This window comes from Perognathus longimembris, chromosome 6 (assembly GCF_023159225.1).
Source record: "Perognathus longimembris pacificus isolate PPM17 chromosome 6, ASM2315922v1, whole genome shotgun sequence".
Lineage (NCBI taxonomy): Eukaryota > Metazoa > Chordata > Mammalia > Rodentia > Heteromyidae > Perognathus > Perognathus longimembris.
In genome coordinates this window covers 7,717,801-7,738,783 of record NC_063166.1, presented here as the reverse complement: position 1 = coordinate 7,738,783, position 20,983 = coordinate 7,717,801, and the positions used below count along the sequence as shown (strand labels likewise).

The following is a 20,983-nucleotide window of genomic DNA, read 5'->3' as shown; positions in this document are numbered from 1 at the left end:
AGGGACAGTGCCCGGGCCCAGAGTTAAAGCCCCCCGCTCCCCATCCCAAATCTCGTGGACTTTTCTGCCCAGCCTGGCTTTGAACCATAGTCCTCTGATCTTAGCCTCCTGAGTAGCTCACAGGTGTGAGCCAGATTACAGGCATAAATCAGGACTCCAGGAGTGAGCCACCACAGCCCAGCTCTCCTGTTTTGTTTTGTACAGTTCTGGGGATCAAACCTGGGCCTTGTAGATATTAGCCCAGTGCTGTGTCCCTGAGCTGTACTGAGCTCCATCAGTGATCAGCTGAATTCTCCCTACCTCACTTTGAGGAAGGCGGTCTGTAAAGGGCCCTCTGGTATTTTATCTACCTGCATATAAATTCTTATGTACACACTCCATTTCCATCTTAGCCATTTGTTTTCACAACAGCAGGAGCTCTACCTTCAGTTGAACAAGTTCTCTCTGCAGGGTAGCACAGAAGACTCCTCTCAAACTACCATGCCACACACCACACGACACCACACCATACTATACCACACCACGCCATGTCACACTACACCACACCATACTACACCATACCACGTCACACTATACCACACCACACCATACTACACCACACCACACCACACCATACTACACCACACCACACCACACCATACTACACCACACCACACTATACCACACCACACCATACTACACCACACCACACCATACCACACCACACCACACCATACTACACCACACCACACCACACCATACTACACCACACCACATCACACTATACCACACCACACCATACCACACCACACCACACCACACCATACTACACCACACCACATACTACACCACACCACATCACACTACCACATCACACTATACCACACCACACCATACCACACCACACCACACCATACTACACCACACCACACCACACCATACTACACCACACCACATCACACTATACCACATCACACTATACCACATCACACTATACCACACCACACCATACCACACCACACCACACCATACTACACCACACCACACCACACCATACTACACCACACCACACCACACCACACCACACCATACTACACCACACCACACCATACACCACACCACATCACACTATACCACACCACACCATACTACACCACACCACGCCATGTCACACTACACCACACCATACTACACCACACCACGTCACACTATACCACACCACACCATGTCACACCACACCATACTGCATCACATCACACCATGTCACACCATACTACACCACACCACACTACACTACACCACACCGTGTCACACTATACCACACCACACCATACTACACCATACCACACCACACCATGTCACAATATACCACGCCACACCATACTACACCACACCACACCATACTACATCACCACACTATACCACACCATACCACACCACACCACACCATGTCACACTATACCACACCATACCATACTGTATCACACCACACCATGACATACTACAACACTCCATACCACACCACAACATACCATATCATACCACAACACTCCACACCACACCATACCACCCCACCCCACAAAATGCCACACCACACATCATACCACACCACACCATGCCATACTACACCACACACCATACCACACCACACCACGCCACACCATGCCACGCCACACCACACCATACCACACCACAGCAGCTATAACCTCATCCCTGGTGTTCTACAGAATATAATAGAGAACAATCTTTCCCTCCTGTTGACTCTTGGGGAGCTGGGCCAGGGATGGGGTACACAGTGAGGGTCCGCCCAAGTGCCCTGATGCCTGGGTAAGAACCACAAGTGGCTTCTTTCTCATCCTCCAGTTGGCCCTAGGCCTAGAATCATGGCACCCCAGTACAGACCCCACCCCAGCAGCAGAGGCCTCCACGGGGAACAAACTAGAAATGGAAGTACAGGCTGCACCCCAGGCCCCAGGAATAGGCTCTCTGGGGGTGTAGACAGGCGCAACTCGAGCACCTTTGTTCTAGAATGTGGATCTCATCTGACTCCCAAGTTCATTCCCTCAGGAGACAGAGTGGACCCAGAAAGAATGCTTAGGCAACTTCAGGGTCGGCCTTTAGTGCACCCCAAGGCTGCAGGTGAAGTCGGGGGAGCTCACTCCCACCTCACCCATCCCCTCGGAAGGCAGCAGGAAAGGAGAGTGGCAGGGGTGGGGGGGTGGGAAGCTCAAGCAGTCCACCTTCCTGTCCCCATGTCCCCAGCCCTGGGCGCTGTCCTCTCAGGGTGGAGGACAGAGCCGGGGAGTTTTTGATTGGGGGGGGGGGAGAGGAAATGGGATGTGGCTTCATGTGGCTGAGGGAGGGCAACCATGTCCTCATTTCACCCAGCTGCTCGGCCTGCACCTGTTCTGCCTCACCGGCCCCGCCCCGCCCAGGCGGCCCCTTCCCCGCCGGCTAACCGACAGGAAAACGGAGTGATTTCAGGTGAGACAGCTGCCTCCATGGCGGGGGGGGGGGGGCAACTGCTGACTCCGTCGCCGAGGCTCTCAGGGCCTGCCACTTGAGCCACGGTGCCACGTCTGGCTTTTTCTCAGTCCTTTATTGGAGATGAGAGCCTCATGGACTTTTCTGCCCAGGCTAGTTTCCAATTGGGATCCTCAGATGTCCGGCTCCTGAGTAGCTAGGACCACAGGTAAGAGCCTCCAGCGCCGGGCTTCATGCTCGAAGCACTCAGAGATGGCTTTAAGTAGGAATTCACAATCTTTGAAGCATCATTGAGATGTATGGGCTGGGTGTTGTTTTATTCGAGGTGGGGTTTCCCAATGTATTCCCCAACTAGTCTCAACTCTTTGAGCGGAAGTGATCACCTTGGCTCAGCCTCTCAAGCAGCAAGAACCCCAGGTGCAGAGCTAGCATTTATGCATCAGATAGACCCGGGGTTTCTCCACCCAAAAGTTATGATTCATGAGGTTGGGCCCAAGCCTGTGTAAGAACTGACACTGCCTGGGAGGTACTGGCACCCTGGGGTCCTCCTGGAGAAATCAGGTTTGGTATAAGGTTCATCGTTTCACTAGTTGCTCTGGTGGGAAGGGAAGAAGCAGTGAGAACAAAGAGAAGCCTTCGCCACCCCAGAGCTGAGGACACAGTATGAACCCTAGGGGGACATCACCAAGCCCCAGGTGCCTCAGGGTAAACAGAGGCAGGGAGGGCCAAGACCAGGGAGGGGATTAAAGACCTAGAGAATCTTAAAGGACCCACTAGCCCATGTAGTATTTTTAATTTTTGGTGTCATTTCCTGGGGCTTGAACTCAGGGCCTGGACACTGTCCCAGAGCTTTTGTGCTCAAGGCTAACACTCTACCACTTGTGTTACAACTCTACTTCTGACTTTTTAGTGATTAATTGGAAAGAAGCTTCTCACAGACTTTCCTGCCTAGCTGGCCTCAAACCATGATCCTCAGATCTCAGCCTCCTGAGCAGCTAGGATTATAGGTGTGAGCCCCTGACACTTGGCCTCAGCAAATTTGTTTTTCATTTAAGATTTTGCTCAAGGGGCTGGGGATATGGCCTAGTGGCAAGAGTGCTTGCCTTGTATACATGAGGCCCTGGGTTCGATTCCCCAGCACCACATATACAGAAAACGGCCAGAAGTGGCGCTGTGGCTCAAGTGGCAGAGTGGAAGCCAGGGACAGTGCTCAGGCCCTAAGTTCAAGGCCCAGGACTGGCCAAAAAAAAAAAAAGATTTTGTTCAAAAGTACTTTGCTTATTCTTCAAAATGTGAATGTTTAGGGCTGGGGATATGGCCTAGTGGCAAGAGTGCCTGCCTCATATACATGAGGCCCTGGGTTCGATTCCCCAGCACCACATATACAGAAAATGGCCAGAAGTGGCGCTGTGGCTCAAGTGGCAGAGTGCTAGCCTTGAGCAAAAAAGAAGCCAGGGACAGTGCTCAGGCCCAGAGTCCAAGCCCCAGGACTGGCCAAAAAAAAATAAATAAATAAAAATAAAATGTGAATGTTTAGTTACTAAGGTTGCTGAGATCTGAGGATCTCAGTTCAATGCCAACAGGGTCAGACAAATCTGAGAGACTCTAATCTCCAATTAACCAGCAAAAAGCCAGAAGTGGAGGTTTGGGGAGCTGGGACTAGGGCCTAGTGGTAGAGTGCTTGCCTCACATATATGAAGCCCTGGGTTCAATTCCTCAGCACCACATATAAAGAAAAAGCTAGAAGTGGTGCTGTGGCTCAAGAGGTAGAGTGCTAGCCTTGAGCAAAAAGAAGCCAGGGACAGTGCTCAGGTCCTAAGTTCAAGCCCCAGGCCTGGCAAAAAAAAAAAAGTATAATATGAAATTTCATACACTGTACATTATTTGCAGCAAACACTTTTCTCTCATATATAAATAAATAGCATGAAAACTGGCTGTATCATTTTTAAAATTTTTATTTTGTCCGAGACAAGGACTGTAACTCCCTATCTGACTCTTGCTTTTGTTCACTGGCTGGCACTCTACCACCTGAACCACGCTTCCTACACTGTATGTATCATTTACTGTCCTGATAAAGGCCCTGGTCCAGCTGCTCAGTGGAAACGCGTGCATGTACAGGTTGATTTCGAGGAAGCATGCTCTATTATCTCCTGGTGGATCCGCACAGGGAGCCAGGATCGGAGCCAGTACGCACAGCTAGGGGAACCAGCCCTGCCCAGTGAGAGGGTGCACGGTGGGGCGGGGCCACAGCCGAGGGGCGGGGTCGCCATTTATGACCCGACTTTGCCCTAGGTGCTTGATACACATTATCTCATTAATTCCGGTAACCTCCCTGTTTTTATAAGGTGGGTATTTAATTGACAAATAAGATCATTATATATTTAGAATATACCTGTTTTAAGAATAGACACTGTGAAATGGTTAATTTAACTATTCATCGAGCTAATTAACACACCTTAGTTCACATGTTTATTTTTTGTGGTGAGAACATTTTAAATCGTATGTTGTTTTTTCAGTTAAGTTTTTTTTTTTAATGGTTCTGAGGTTTGAATTCAATGCTTTGGACTTTGCAGGCCAGGGTGGCTTTTTTTGAACTGCAATCCTCTAGATCTCAGCCTCCTAAGTAGCTAGGATTGCTACAGGCATGAGCCACTGCTGCCTGGCTTACTCCCAGCAATATCTGAATAAGCTATACACACGTTGCACACTTGGTCTCTAGGATTTATTCCTCCTATTTAGTTCAAATTCTCTATCATGCGACTCACATATAAGCATGTTTTCAAACCTATGTCACATGTGAGGAAACTGAGTCTGGGGGCGGGGTGGTTCAGTCTGTTGCAAGAGTTCAAGTGCACTTATCTCTCTTCCCCCTGGATCATGAGAATGAGGTCAGTTCCTACCCAGGGGCCGCTGGGAGCTACTCCACAAGAGAACGGATTGGAGCACGTACTCCATGCTTGGCCCGCGTCAGCTATGGCTACTATTCTTGGCTCCGGGGTTTGCATTTGTCCAACCTGCTGACTTAGTGAGAGAAGGAACGAGGCTGATCCTGCCTGATGCCTTCAGGAAGTGTCAGAGGAACCAAAGGGACACAAAGGACTGGCCACACGTGTGTCACCAGGCAGGGGAGCGCAGGAGCCGCCCTGGCAGCCCCAAGGGGCGAGGTCTGTTTCTCTTCCTCAGCCTGGCTCTCCCTGGCGGGGCACCTGCTCCTGTCCTGCACCTCTGTCCTTCCACCGCGCCTGGGGTCCCCTGCCTCAGCTGTCAGCCTAATCAGGGCCCCACAGCCTCTCCAGCAGGGAGTGGGCGCCCCTGGCACTGGGGGGGGGGGCCTGGGAGGGCCCCTGATAAACAGCTGCAGTCCTTGTTCGCAGGATCTGTCATCTTGGAAGGAAAGGCAGAAACACACTGGGCAAAGGCTGATAAGGAGCCACATTGTTGCTATCCTCCAGCCCCTGTATCAGGGAGCTCCCGCTTGTCCTCTGAGATCAGGGTGCAGGAGTCTAGCCCCCACAAAGCCTTCCTTCACTGCACCCCACCACCCAGTCCCTGAAGCTTCTGCTACACCCAGCTCAGGATCATTACATGAAGATAACTCTGGTCATGTGTTTGGGGTCCAGGGGGAGAGAGGCCTGGGAGCTCCAGGAGGCAGGCAGTTTGTCTCCTGGATCCAGCACAAAACTGAGAAACTACTGGTGGAAAAATTATGCACTGATTGGGCAACCTGCAGGTGGAATACTATACAAGCATTAAACCTATATGCCAAGCTGGGTGCTGGTGGCTCACGCCTGTAATCCCAGCTACCCAGGAGGCTGAGATCTGAGGATTGTGGTTTGAAGCCAGGCTGGGCAGAAAAGTCCCTGAGACTCTGATCTCCAACAAACTACTCAAAAAAAAAAAAAAAAAAAACTGGGGGTGGCGCTGTATCTCAAACACTAGAGCGCTAGCCTCGAGCGTGAAGAGGCTCAGGGACAGCGCCCAGCCCCTGAGTTCAAGCCTCAGAACAGGAAAAAAAAATCTTTATGCCACTGGGTGCTTGTGGCTCATGCCTGTAATCTTAGCTTACTCAGGAGGTTGAGAATCTGAGGATCACAGTTCGAAGCCAGCCAGGGCAGCAATGTCTGTGAGACTCTTTAATTAACCAGCAGAAAGCTGGAAGTGGAGCTGTGGCTCAAGTGTTAAGCGTACTAGCTTTGAGCCAAAAAAAAAAAAAAAAAAAAAGCTCAGGGACAGGGACAAAAAAGCTCAGGCTCTGAGTTAAAGCCCTTGAACCTGGATACTCGTTTCCTCTCCCCCCCCCAACACACACATTCACACAATCTATATAATGCTAGGTGCTAGTGGCTCACACCTAGGATCACAGTTTGAAGCCAACCTGGCAAAAAAGACTTTGAGGCTCCATCTCCAATCAAACAATAAAAATGCCAAAATGGAGGCATGGCTTCCATGGTAAGAGTGCCAGCTATGAGCAAGAATGCAAAGGGAGAGCAAGAGATCCTGAGTTTAAGGCCTGTTATTGGAACCAATCCCCTGCCAATATATTGACATATGGAGTAGAGCATAAAGATTTGGTATTTTAATTGTTGGTTTTGGTTTTTCCCCCGTTGGTGGTGGGGCTTGACCTCCGGGCCTGGGTGCTGTCCCTGAGCTCTGCAGCTCAAGACTCAACACTACCATTTGAGCTACAGCGCCACTTCTGGTTTTCTGGTGGTTATTTGAAGATAAGAGTCTCATGGACTTTCCAACTTGGGCTGACTTCAAACCAGGATCCTCAGATCTCAGCCTCCTGAGTAGCTAGGATTACAGATGTGAGCCACTGGCTTCCAGCCTTTGATGGGACTTTTAACTCCAATTAAACACCGAAAGGCTGGAAGCCCAGGCCCTGAGTTCAAGCTCCAGTACCAGCGCCATGCACGCACACAGATGCATGCATGAGTGCATGTGCAAACACACATACACACACACATTAATAATGAAAAGGGTGGAGATAGAAGAGCAAATGGAAAATGAAAAGCAATCGTTTGCTACCACTTCCTCTGGGGCTGGGTCACAGTTTTAACGGTGTGTGTAACATATACTGCCTGGCACACGCACACCCACCCAAACACACGAGTAGCTATTTATTTCCTCTATGAGAGGCAAATAAAGATCAGACCAAAACAGGCTCCCCCAAACCGCTGGGGGGGTCTTCCCCAGGTGTCGATGCTGCCCTTGGCCTAGAGAAGTCACAGGCGGTTGCCTGCTTCTGTCAGCCTCCGTCTCTTCATGCACGTGTGGGTTGGGCTCACCGGGGAGGCCCTGTGCACAGAAAGGAAGCAGGAGAGGGGGGCAGGGCAAGGCTTCCTCATCCTTCCTCCAGCACAGCCCGGGGCAGCACTGCACACCCGCCATCCCACTGGCGGCTGCGAGCAGTTCACAGGTAGCCCGCCACGGTGGCTCACGCCTGCAATCCTAGCGACTGAGGAGGCTCAGAGCTGACCGTCACACTCTGAAGTCAGCCAGGCTAAAAAGTCAATGAGAGTTTTGCTTCCAGTTAACCAGCAACAAGCTAGAAGTGGAGGTGTGACTCAAGTGGTAGAGCTCCAGGACCGAATGGAAAGAGAACAGGAGGCCCCGGGTTCAAGCTCAACACTAGCACACACAAAAACAAACAAACCCCAATAGGTTTGAAGACCTGAGACCACGAAACCCCTAGTCTCACCAGCCATGCACCCCTGAGCAAATTGCCTAGCTTCTCCCTGCCCTACTTTGCTCAGTGTGTGTGCACGCACATGCGTACCTAGGGCTTGAACTCAGGGCCTGGGTGCGGTCTCTGAGTTTTTGTGCTCAAGACTAACACTCCCACTTGAGCCACAACTCCACTTTTGTAGCTAATTGGAGATGAATCCCATGAACTTTCCTGCCGAGGCTAGCTTTGAACCACAATCCTCAGATCTCAGTCTCCTATGTAGCTAAGATTACAGGCATGCGACACGGGTGCCTGACTCCTAGGTCCTTTATGAAACCTAGGTAAGAGTCATCGTTAGCCTCGAGCACTAGCTGTACGACTGGCACACAGTAGGTGCTCACTTAATTAACCACAGCTATTGTTACCATGGAGGCGTTTTGGGACATAGCTAGAGAAAAGACCTCAACACCTTCAGCCTCCCCCGTGGACAGCAGCCAGGACAGGAAACTGTGGCAATACAGAGGAAGAGAGGTGACGCCAGGGAGGGGAGAGAAGAGCAGGCTCAGGGATGCCCGCACTGGGGTGGGAGGGTGGCGGACACAGCTGTGGCATCTATCAGCTGCCTGCAGCCGATAGTTCCTGTGTGCCCATCTCATGCCAGTCCCCACCCTGCCACGTTTCCCGCCACCACCACCGCCACAGCCCTGTTGTCACCCTGTCAGCTGCTGCTTCTTGCCCCATCTTCCTGCCCCTGAGGAGGCAGACAGGAGGCTGGGATCTAAAGAGTGGGGGACAGGGGTGCAGGCTCAGGAGACAGGGAGCCTGTGGGAGGTCTCCAGCAAGGGAGGGCTGTCACCTTGTTTCTCTGCTTGTGCGCACGCACAGTAGGGAGGAAAGGGCTGGCAGGGCCGGGGCCCGCATGGCTTCTGTCCTCGTCTGTTAGTTCTCACGCAGGCTCCCGTGTTCCGAGGGGCCGCCTGACTTCATGCGTGGTCACCGCCATCTTGAAATCCTTGATCTTATATATTGATTTGTTCCAGTACTGGGGCTTGAACTCAGGGCCTTGCGCTCTCACTTACTTCTTTTGCTCAAGGCTGGTGCTCTACCCATTAGAGCCACAGCTCCACTTCCGGCTTTTGGTTGATTGATGGGAGATAAGCCCATCCTGGATTTGTATGCCCTAGGCTGGCTTTGAATCCTGACGCTCAGACATCCTGCATAGCTAGGATGAGAGGTCACGGTGCCACCTGCCTCTCGGTGAAGCCTTAACTTTTACACACAGGGCCTTGCAAATTGACCACTCCAACCTTCTTTCCCCAGCAATCCCAGGCTCTGCCTCAACTTCCCCACATTCACCAGTGTCCCGTTCCCAGGCCTTCCTGGCTGGCCCAGGGGAAGAGTATGAGGGTGGCCCAGCCTAGCAGGTGGAGGCTAGCCCCAGAAGAGGCCCCTCTTCACCCACCTCCGGCCACCTGTCCTGAGTCCTCAGGCCTTCCAAACAGCTGGAGAGCCCCCAGCCTCTGGAGAAGGGGGGCTGGCGTGGGAAGGCGGCTCTGCGGTGGCCTGAGCCAAGGCTGGAGGGGAGCCCCATCACTGAGGGGGGACGCTGAGAGCGCGGTGAGGGCGGGGTGCTGGGAAGAAGGGAAATTGGGGGTGGGATGAGAGAAGGAATGTTGCTCTGTTCCTGGGGCGCAGCTGTTTATTCCAATCTCCCTGTCAGCTGCTGCAGCTCTTATCTTGGGATTCAACCCAGACTCCACCTCCTCCTCTGTTGCTGAGCTGGGGAGGCAGATCTGGGGAGGACTTCCTGTTCTCACTGTCTTAGTCTCCCCAACCTCTCCCTTTCCAGGCTGCTAAAAGAGACAAAGGGAACGTCTGCCCTCCTTGGTCCTTCACAGTGCCCCTCCACACATGATCAGGGCTTGCATGACAAGTGTTCTGTCACTTGCTCCCAGCCATAGCAACCGCAGGACAGTGAGGTGAGTATGTGTGTGTTGGTGCTAAGACTTGAACTCAGGACCAGAGCGCTGCCCCTTACTTAGTTTTTTCACTCAAGGCTGGTGCTCTACCACCTGAGCCACATCTCTACTCAGGCTTTTCTATGACCTCCAGATTCTGCTCTGGGATTTGCTGGACCCCTGATGGCCATCGAAGTGGCCACCAAAGTAGTGAGATTGGTTTTCTATAAACAAATTCATGGGAACGTAAGTCAAAACATGATTTTAGGCTGGGAATATGGCCTAGTGGCAAGAGTGCTTGCCTCACATACATGAAGCCCTGAGTTCGATTCCCCAGCACCACATATATAGAAAATGGCCAGGAGTAGCACTGTGGCTCAAGTGGCAGAGTGCTAGCCTTGAGCAAAAAGAAGCTAGGGACAGTGCTCAGGCCCTGAGTCCAAGCCCAGGACTGGCAAAACAAAACAAAACAAAACATGCTTTTATTTTTCTTTTTGTGCTGGTCCTGGAGCTTGAACTCAAGAGCCCTGAGCTTTTCTGCTCAAGGCTAGCACTCTACCATTTGAACCATAGCTCTTCCTCCAACTTTTTGCTGGTTAACTGGACATAAGCAACCCAAGCTGGCATCCAACTGTGATCCTCAGATCTCAGCTTCTTGAGTAGCTAGCTAGGATCATAAGTTCAAGGTCAGCTAGGGCTGGACAGCAAGTTCCAGGAAAACTGGGGCTATATAGAACCCTGTCTCAAAAATAACCCTAAATAACAATAAAAACTGCACTCACAATAACAAAAGGAAGCATTGTTTAGGGAACTACTTGTTTGGTTTACTTGTATTTATTCTTTTATTTAGTTATTTTTGGGGGGCCAGTCCTGGGGCTTGAACTCAGGGCCTGGGTGCTGTCCCTGAGCTTCTTCTGCTCTACCACTTGAGCTACAGAAAAACTTCCTGCTTTTTCTGCTTATGTGGTACTGAGGAATCGAACCCAGGGCTTCATGCATGCTAGGCAAGCACTCTACCACTAAGCCTCCTTCCCAGCCTGCCATTGGTTTGTTTTGAAGTACTGGGGAGTTCAAACTAGGGCCTAGCAAGCCCTCTACCACTTGAGCCATGCCCCCACAGCCCTTTTTGCTTTACATTTACAGTAAGTATGTATCTTATGTGCGTGGATTAAAATGGGTTAAAGTAAAAAAAGTTTTTTTCAAGTGTTGAAAACATGATTATAATTAAGCTCAAGTTACTTGACACTAAAAACTGAAAATGTAGCTCCTGGATTAAAAAAAAAATTATTCCCAAATCTTTAGTACCTAGAAAAATATCCTTTCTTGCCAAGAGAAAAGTAAATTTTAAGATCCACTTATGATTTCTTTCCCATCTCTCTCCATCCTTTACTTAATAATGCTTGGTGGTCCCTGAAAGCTTTTCCTCAATAGTTTGAGAGTGTCTCCAGTCACCACGCTGAAAAAGCTCCCTGGTTGTCCTGGATTCCCGTGGCTCACTAGTAAGTGAACCTCACTCACCAACTCAAGCACACAGCCAGAGGGGAGAGGCGGTGCAGGCAGCACACACAGCAGGCCGCATACTTCATTGAGGAAGTATGCATGGTGCCTCCCGGGGGAAGCAGAGAGCTCTTCCTGCCCGCCCCCCCCCCCCCCACCAGTGCCTTACGTTCCCTCGCTTCTACCTTCAAAACATTTTGCCATGTTATTCCTTATTTCCACTGGTGTCCCCCAAGTTCTAAGCCTTTTCATAATAATATTAGGTATTGCTTCTTCCTGGCCAGTTATTATTGTTACTTCCCTGGAGATCTTCTAATAGCTTGAGCCTGTCACTTCCTTGCTCGAGAGCCTTCAAGGGCACCCTGTTACCTACCAAATAAAAGTCCAAATTCCCCTACTCAGCTTCTTCACCCGGTCTCCATTCTTTCCACCTTTGTGTCTCACTAGAGACGTAAGTCCCTCCCTCCCCCTCTCTCACTTCGTTTTGGATCATGGGGCTTGAACTCTGGGCCTGGGCACTGTCCCTGAGCTCTTCAGCTGAAAGTTAGAGCTCTACTATTTTGAGCCACAGTACCACTTCCAGTTTTCTGGTGGTTAATTAGAGATAAGAGTCTCATGGACTTTCTTGCCCGGGCTGGCTTTGAACCCCGATCCTCAGATCTCAGCCTCCTGAGTAGCTAGGATTAGAGGTGGGAGCCACTGGTAGCTAGTGCATGAGTCTTATCTCCAATCAATCACCTCCCCAAATCCAGAAATGGAGCTGTGTCTCAAGCAGTATCACGCTATCCTTGAGTAAAAAGGTTCAGGGACAGTGCCTAGGCCCTGAGTTTAAGCCCCAGGATTGGCACAAAATAAATATAAATAATAAATAAATACCAAGGCTGAGACTGTAGCTTAGTAGTGGAGCATATACTTGTCTAAGATGCAGGCTCTGCCGTTCTAGAAACCATAGTGAGTATAGAAGCAGCCAGTAATCTCAGATGCAGAAAAATTGCAAGAAATTAGCCTAATATGGTATAGAAATAAGGATAGAAAATATCAGTTATTACTTGTGTTGGCTGTGGGGCACTGTCCTCTTTCACTGAAGGCCAGCGCTCCACCACCTTGAGCCACCGCGCCACGTGCGGTTTTATGGTGGTTAATGAGAGAGAAGAGCCTCACGGGCTTTCCCGCCCAGGCTGGCTTTGAACCCCGACGATCCTCAGATCTCGGCCTCCTGCGTGGCCAGGAGGACAGGCCGGAGCCACGGACGTCTCGGCTTCGGACGACTTCCTGGGAGGAAACTTCAGTTACTGCACAGGTCACTCCTTCCTTCCGCATCGCCACGGTGCTGTCCCTCAGACCTTTCCGGCGGCCCTTTAACCGCCAAGAGCGTGCCGACGCAATTCCTGAACGTGCGCACGCACGTGTGAACGCGCTCACGCGACGTGCTCACGTGACGCGCTCGGGCAACGCGCTCGCATGAGGCGCTCACGTCACAGGCTCATGCAACGTGCTCAAGTGGCGCGCTCCCGTAACGAACGTGCCCACGTAACGTGCTCCCGTAATGTGCTCCCGTAACATCACGGGCGGGGACGGCAGTCATCCACGGAACCTACACGGCTAGTCACACCAAGTGGTCCCTGGTCCCAGGCTCGGCGGCCGGCGGCCTTGGAGGAGGAAGGCTGCTCAACGCGTGCCCTGGGTTGTCTCAACAACGGCAGGGTACCTCAACTCCCCAGCTTAACCCGCGGCTCCAGAGTTGGACTTGGGGCTGTGGCACTGGTGCTACCCCCACCCAAGATTTCTTCAGGGGACAGCGAGGGAAAGAAGATGAGCACGGGAGGGGGAGCCCAAGGAAAATCTTGCTTGTATCATCACTGCAGTTGGCTGGCTGTGGTTGGGCTGATTCATTCAGGACTCCCCAGATCAGTCAGCACCCCTGCCCCACCTAGAAAAGCTCACCACCCACTCCTGCTTCCGAGGTCCCGGGTGACCCCTGACCTACCTGCTGGCTCTGGACTGAGCAGTCTTTGCTCCCCCTTTCCTTTCCCACCCATCTGGCTCGGTTTAATGGACAATCCTGATTGTCCTGAGGACTATAGGATGCTCCGGAATGCTGGGGGGACTTAGCTCCAAAAGAACCAGCAAAAAGCTAGGCTAGACGCCTGACTCACATGGTAGGGCACCCACCTAGCAAGCAAGCTGAGTGAATGCAAGGAATGTCTTGATTTCAATCCCAAGTACAGAGAGACACACAGAGAGAGAGAAAAACATGAGAACAGAGGAAGGGGGAAAAGAACCAAGTAAGCAAGCTCACAAGGTTCCTATGAGAAGAAACTGAGTTAATAGAGATTTCTTCTAAATGTACTTATTTCTAAGTGATGTGTAGCAAATGAATGCACTTACAAACCAGGGAAATGTTGGCAAAGACTTGCTATGCTATATCAGCAATGTATTTGCTGAGGCCTCAGAGGAAGCGCACCAAAGATGACTTGCAGCAGCTGTCAGGGGAAAGGAAGGAGCAGGAGAGAAGACAGACTGAGGACCACCCAGAGGCCAAGCCCAAGTCTCAAGTCCTTTGTTGTTTCTTTTCTTTTGTGTGTGTGTCAGTCATGGGGCTTGAACTCAGGGCCTCGGTACTGTACTTGACTTCTTTTGCCCAACACTAGCACTCTACTAATTTGAGCCACAGTGCCACATCTGGTTTTCTGGTGGCTAAAGAGTCTCACAGCCTTTCCTGTCTGGGCTGGCTTTGAACTGTGGTCCTCAGATCTCAGCCTCCTGAGTAGCTAGGATTACAAGCGTGAGCCACCAGCATTCAGCCTGTAGAGTTCTGACTCAGTTCTGAATCTGAGGCTGGGCCCCAGGCTGAAACTGTCTTGTTGGAAATCAGGAGATCTGGGAGAAGAAAACAGCTCATTTTGGAGGTAGAAGCCACATCAAGAAGCATCCCAGGTACCAGCCCACAGGGAGGAGGGAGGAAGTTAAGGAAGAGGAAGGAAGGAAGGAAGGCAGGCTGGTTTATTCTGGGAGAGAGAGGGGAGAGTGGAGGATGAGGAAGGGAGAGACCGAGAGGAAACTAGTATGGTCTGTCTCCTGGTCTGCACACTGCCTGTGGTGAGAACAGATCCCACATTTGAAGAGACTGCAAGTCTGTGGGCCTGTAGTAGCCTCTGCTTAGCAAGAGGCTGGAAGGAAGAAGGCAGCCATGAATCTGAGGAGGAGCCTGCCACCCTCTTCCTCCATCACCCCTCCCCTGGGTCTAAGTCACAGTAGATTCTAAGCTCCCAGGCTCAGTGAGCTTAGCAAACTGCAATCTTTGAGATTCTGTGAGTGATGCTCTTCGGGGCCAAGCAGACCCCAGAAAGGGGGCCCCAGGTGCCCCATCCTCCCTCCCCGCTGGCCAGTCCTCTTCCCCCTCCAGCTGCAGGCCAAGTTGGAGCTGAAGGTCTACAGCTGTCAGAGGCCCCTGCCCCGAATTCCTTTCCCAGAACTCAGGGAGCCCAGGGGAGGGGCCGGGAGGAGCTGCCTGGAGGGAGCGTGACTTGGAGCAGAAACACTGGGGCCAGAACTGGGAGTTCCTGCGACTGACTGCCCTGACTTTCAAGGATTCTATCCAACCGACTCACCACCAGCACTTGCGGGTCTATTTTTATTCTAGAAGAAACCGGGGAGAAATGGAGCCATAGGCGTCAGAGTAAGGACCAAAAGGAGAGCTCTTTCAACAGCACACACTCAGTACCCACCCAAAGCAGCACAGACTGGGAGACAATTAATTATGGCAGTGTGAGGAGAATGTTGGGGTGTCACTCTTTGTGTATGTGTGTGTACGCCAGCCCTGGGCCTTGAGCTCAGTTTTATTGTTTTTTGCCAGTCCTGGGGCTTGAACTCAGGGCCTGAGCACTGTTCCCTGGCTTCTTTTTGCTCAAGGCTAGCACTCTGCCACTTAAGCCACAGCGCCACTTCTGGCTTTTTTCTATATACGTGGTGCTGAGGAGTCGAACCCAGGGCTTCATGTATAAGAGACGAGCACTTTACCACTAGGCCATATTACCAGCCCACTTGAGCTCAGTTTTTAACTGTGGTCCCTGAGCTCTTTTTTTTCCCCCTCAAGGGTGGTGTGCTGTACTACTTGAACCACAGCTCCATTTCCAGCTTTTTGGTGGTTAATTGGAGAGAAAAGTCTCATGGACTCTCCTGACCTGGGCTAGTTTCAAAACATGATCCTCAGTCTCAGCCTCCTAAGTAGCTAGGATTACAGACATAAGCCACCAGCACCTGGCTTCTATATATTACTAAGTTCCTCAAACTACTAGTTACGGCCTCTTTCTCCAGGCCTACCCTCCATGCGAGCTACGACCACTGGACTTGAGACGAATTCTTAGTTTTTGCTTATTCTGCAGGCCACTGGCCCTGTTTTGTATTTTTATTTTTGGTGGGGGGGGGGGGCTTTGTCAGTTGTAGGACTTGAACTCAGGGCCTGGGTGCTATCCCTGAGCCTCTTTGTGCTCAAGGCTAACACTCTACCACCTGAGCCACAGTCACACTTCTGGTTTTTGAGTGGCTAATTGGAGAGAAGAGGGGACTTTTCTGCCTGGCCTGGCTTGGGCCCAGTTCTTTTCTAAGAGCCTGAGGGGCAAAATCAGATAAGGGTCAACGAAAGAGAAAGTAACATCACTTTCTTCTGGGGTCTTTCTAGAGACATCCTTGAGCTTCTTGGTCAAGCTGCTGTGGAACTTCTGAGTCGTGTACCCCCCCCCCATTTTGTTGGTCATGGGGCTTGAACTCCGGGCCTGGGCGCTGTCTCAACTTTCTCGCTCAAGGCTAGTGCTCTACCACTTTGAGCCCCAGTGCCATTTCCAGTTTTCTGGTCATTAATTGGACATAAAGAGTCTCACTGCCTTTCCTGCCTGGGCTGGCTTTGAACTGTGATCCTCCAGTCTCAGCTTCCTGAGTAGCTAGGATTACGGGTGTGAGCCACAGGCTCTGGGCCATGAGTCCCCTTTTGAAGGGCAGGAAAGATTGCTGCACACCAGGGAGCCCAAGGTGCCCACCACACTTTCCTTGCTTTCTGCTTCAGGATAAATGGGTCTTTCTATCCCAAGGGCAAAGGAAGGTCAACAAGGAAAGAGTGGGGGTGGGAGGGGTCCCTGCCTTCAGGAAATGAGTAGAGGCCTGTTTATTACTAAGAGCACATTTTACGGAGGCTCAATTGGCTCAAAAACTGCTCTCTGGGTCCTGGTGTGTACACAGCTGGGAATGGGGTGGGGATTGAGGTCCCAGGAAACCAGCTGGCGCATGAAGGACCAGGTGGCGTCCTTCACCCCCAAGTAGGGCCCCTGCCGCAGATGTCCTGGGCAACAGCGCCCCCTCGTGGACAGATTGGGACTACCACAGGATGACCAAGGACGGCAGCTGGATTGGGCGGCATCCAAGAGGAAGGGGCTCTGAGGTCTCCCTCTTAGCGCACACACTGCTGCAGACGGCCCTAGGTAGCACTCACCCCTCCAGGCTGATTAGACATTATTTGTTTTTTCTGGCCCTGGGATTTGAACTCAGGGCCTCTTGTTGGCTGCTAGTCTGTTGCTAGTCTGCCACTCTGCCACCTGAGCTACCCAGGCCTACACATTATTTGTTAGAAAGTGCTAATGCTTTTTAGAAACATGCTTTCAGATTTCTACTCTCTTCTTAAGTGTGTGTGTGTGTGCACTGGAACTAGGATCTGAACTCAGGGCTTCGATGGTGTCGCTTGGCTCTTTTTGCTCAAGGCTGGTGCTCTACCACCTGAGCCACAGTCCTACTTTGGCTTTCTGCTGGTTCATTGGAGATAACAGTCTCGTGGACTTTTCTGCTTGGGGCTGGCTGTGAACCGTGATCCTCAGATCTCAGCCTCCCACACAGCTACAACTACAGGGCTGAGCCACTGGTGCCCTAGTTTCTCCCAAATATTTGACTACAACTTCCCCCCATTCCCCTTCTGCATTCTTAAATGTGCAAAAGCTCTGAGGTGCAGGAGCGTTCGGTGAAAAGGAGACTTTCTGGAACTCGCTTCTTTCTGTGGGTGGGGTGGAGGGTATCTAGACCACCCAGCAGTACCTCAACTGGCCTCTACAGTCCTAATACACTGGGGGGTTTTAAAATTTAAATGTCTTTGTGGGCAAGATAAAAACACACCTACTGCTCACAGGGAAAAGGAAACTTGGCAGGGGCCCCAGAACTTTCCCCGCCCCCAGCTCTCTTTAAACTTCCTCTTGTGGTTTCTCAAGAGTACAACCTGTTCTTCCCAGAGAAGGAAGGAGATGGGGCACAGGGGCTACTGTGGGATGGGGGCACACCCCACCCCAGGAACAGGGGTGGATACATGGACAGTGCTGGATTTGCACACCGGGTGCCCTGCTCCCTCCCTCTAGCCTCCACTGCATGCACTCACACACACCTTGCTCAAGGATCGGTGCTGGAGGTGGGGTGTTTTATATGTGCGCCAGTGCTGAGGCTCAAATTCAGGGCCTGAGCACTGATCTTTCATTTTTTCACTGGTGCTCTACCACTTGAACCATAGCTCCACTTCAGATTTGTGTGGGGTTAACTGGAGATAAGAATCTCATGGACTTTCTTGCCTGGGCTGGCTTTGAACCATGATCCCCAGATCTCAGCCTCCTGAGTAGCTAGGGTTTCAGGCAGATTACCGGCCACTTGGCTGGTGAGCACCTTAAACTTGCTCGGACTAGTAGACCATCTTCCTGACCCAGCTCCCCAGCAGGAAGCCGCCTCTTAGAAGCCTAGAATGTGAGCTCTCTGCTAATCGTACAAGATGCAGGAAACTGGTATTTCCCACATCCTTGGATTCCAATGCCTCACTCACAGTTATGTTTGAGATGGCCTTTGTTGTGTCTAACCTTGGTTTGTTTTTCTTGGCTCATTTATATTCCCTTCTTCCTGGTGAGTCTTGCATGGACACACACACACACACACACACACACACACACACACACACACACCGCCCTCAAGAAAGGACACCAGCTCTGTGCAGTTCTCACAGCCTTGAGCAGACCTGCTATATCTCTCTGTACTCAAATTCCACCAACACTCCTGTATCCCCCAAAACACAGGGCTTGTAGACCATGGGCTCCCCTCAGGAAACTGCCTAAGCCCTTGGCTCAAGGGCACATTCTTCTTTTTTTGGCCAGTCCTGGGGCTTGGACTTAGGGCCTGGGCACTGTCCCTGGCTTCTTTTTGCTCAAGGCTAGCACTCACCATTTGAGCCACAGTGCTACTTTCAACTTTTTCTGTTTATGTGGTGCTGAGGAATTGAACCTAGGGCTTCATGCATGCTAGGCAAGCACTCTACCACTAGGCCACATCCTCAGTCCCTCAAGGGCACAGTCTATGTGATCAGAGAGGCAAGCTGTTCTGGAGGTTAAAAATAGGGCCAGTGGCTCACACCTATAATCCTAGCTACTCTAGAGGCTGAGACCTGAGGACTGTGGTTTGAAGCGAGCCTGGGAGGAAAGTCTGAGAGACTCATCTCCAATTAATCAGTATCCATCTCTCCTTCCTCTTTACCAGTCTACGCTGCTGTGGAAACAGTCTTACTGAGAAGCTCAACTGGGCATGAAAACTCTTTAATGGTCTCCCATAGGCCTTAGCCAGACAGCTAGCAGAGCCTCTCACATTGAATATGGTTTAGGTCCCAGCTCTGCCAATAATGTCCTATTCCCTCCTTAGGAAGTTACTTATCCTGTAGGGGGGGAGCTCTCTCCCCCACCCCCGCCATAAATGATGTGAGACCACAGGGTGCCCAGGAGGTGATACAGAGCATTCACTGAGCAGAACACCTGACTTGCCACAGATCTGTCACCCAGCATTCCCAGGAAGGGGAAGGTTTGGGACCATGGAGGCCATGGGCTCAAGAATCAAGAACTAAGCACATTCCCTTCTGGAATGATCTGGAATGCCTTCAGTTTCAAGTCACAGGGACAGAAGCTCTATTTGTGCCTGCCACAATGGCCCCAATCTAGCAAAGCATGGCTGCAGCAGTTACATGAACTCCCAAACTGTGACAAGGGATGGAAGCGCAGAAGAATCTGCTGCCAGAAGCAACAGTCATACATACCACTGGCACTAAAGGACTGGGATTGGGGGCTGGCAGAGGGAACAAGGCTTGTGGAAGGAAATAGCTCCAGAATCGAGGATGGGAGTGGGTGTCCATCACGGGCTTGGAGCGTGGACTGTCACTTTAACCCCAGCTGGCAGTTCCTAGGCGCTTGGGAATCAGTCCAGCAATTTGTCTTTCCCAGAATTCACCCTGTCCATTCCCATCTCTTCTTCACGATCAGACAGCCAATGGGAGAGATCAGAAGTAGTAGCGGAGTAGCCAGTGGATCCCACAGCTGGGGTTCAGCCCAGATGTAGGGAATAAACGCCCCCAAACACTTCCCACTAACGTCTCTACCCAGGGAACCACTGATACTCAAGAAGAATTCCGTGCGAATATCCTTTTCTGGCCGAAGCCTCTCCAGCCAGAGCCCTAGGCGCCTGTCTCTGTGGTGACCACAGGAGCACAGGTCGGTTTGGCAAAGTGCAAAGGAATGCTGCACCCTTAACCACAGCAGCCGACTTCAGCTACTCCTCCCGTCCACAGCAGACCAGACACACACACAGGAGGCTCAGACCAGGACCACCATCACGAGAGCACAACGGCCACCACGGATGACAACGCTGACTGAGCCCAGGGCTCTGGCCTCTCCCTCGGCCAGAGTCCCCCTGGCTCCCCAGACACTTGCGCACCAAGCCGCGCCGGCCCCTGGGGCCAAGGTGTAGAGCCAAACCCCCTAGGCTTCCTGGTCCGCTAGGGAGGAAGGCTGTGCACACAAACATTCAGAGCCTTGGGGGGCGTCTCGGCCCCTCAACTTGGAACAAAATAGCTCACTCTGAGAGCAAGTGAGGCGAGTGAGCTTCAGGGGTGATCAGGGATGTAAGGAGGGCGCGGCGGCCCTCTGAACCCACCCACTCCCGACTCCCCGTGTCCAGCCTAGGCTTGCAGTAAAATCGAGAAAGGGGGGGGCGATGCCGCCAGTCCCCAGGCCTACCTCCGGGCAGGTGAGTCCCCGAACACCGACGTGGTCTCCCACTGCCAGGACTGCGGTCTTAGGGTGGGAGGGTGGCGGTGACCAGCGGCCGCGGGGAGGGGCCTGAACCCCATCTCCAGGCTCCCAAGCGGGGGCCGCCCCCCCGCAGGCGCGGCGTGTTTACAAAGTCAGCGCCGCGGAGCCCGAGCCCCAGGCTGGGCAGGAAGTGGGGGGTGAGAGGGCGGGGGAGGCGCGGGGGGGGGGGAGACTGGGTGCTCCGCTGGGGTCCGGTGCCCGCCCCTCCCAAGTCCCCCCCCTAGTTCTCCACCCTCATCCGTCCCCCCCCC

The 20,983-nt window shown here is 52.0% G+C and overlaps 1 protein-coding gene across 1 annotated transcript in view; it reads right to left on the bottom strand.

Moving 5' to 3' along the window:
* The window catches only part of Ccnd3 (cyclin D3), a 56,681-nt gene extending 35,896 nt beyond the window's left edge, over positions 1-20,785 (bottom strand). The window contains exon 1 of the mRNA XM_048347772.1: positions 20,658-20,785. The gene's annotated coding sequence lies outside the window, so the exon portion shown is untranslated. The remainder of the gene's footprint in view (positions 1-20,657) is intronic.
* Between the last annotated feature and the right edge of the window lie 198 nt (positions 20,786-20,983).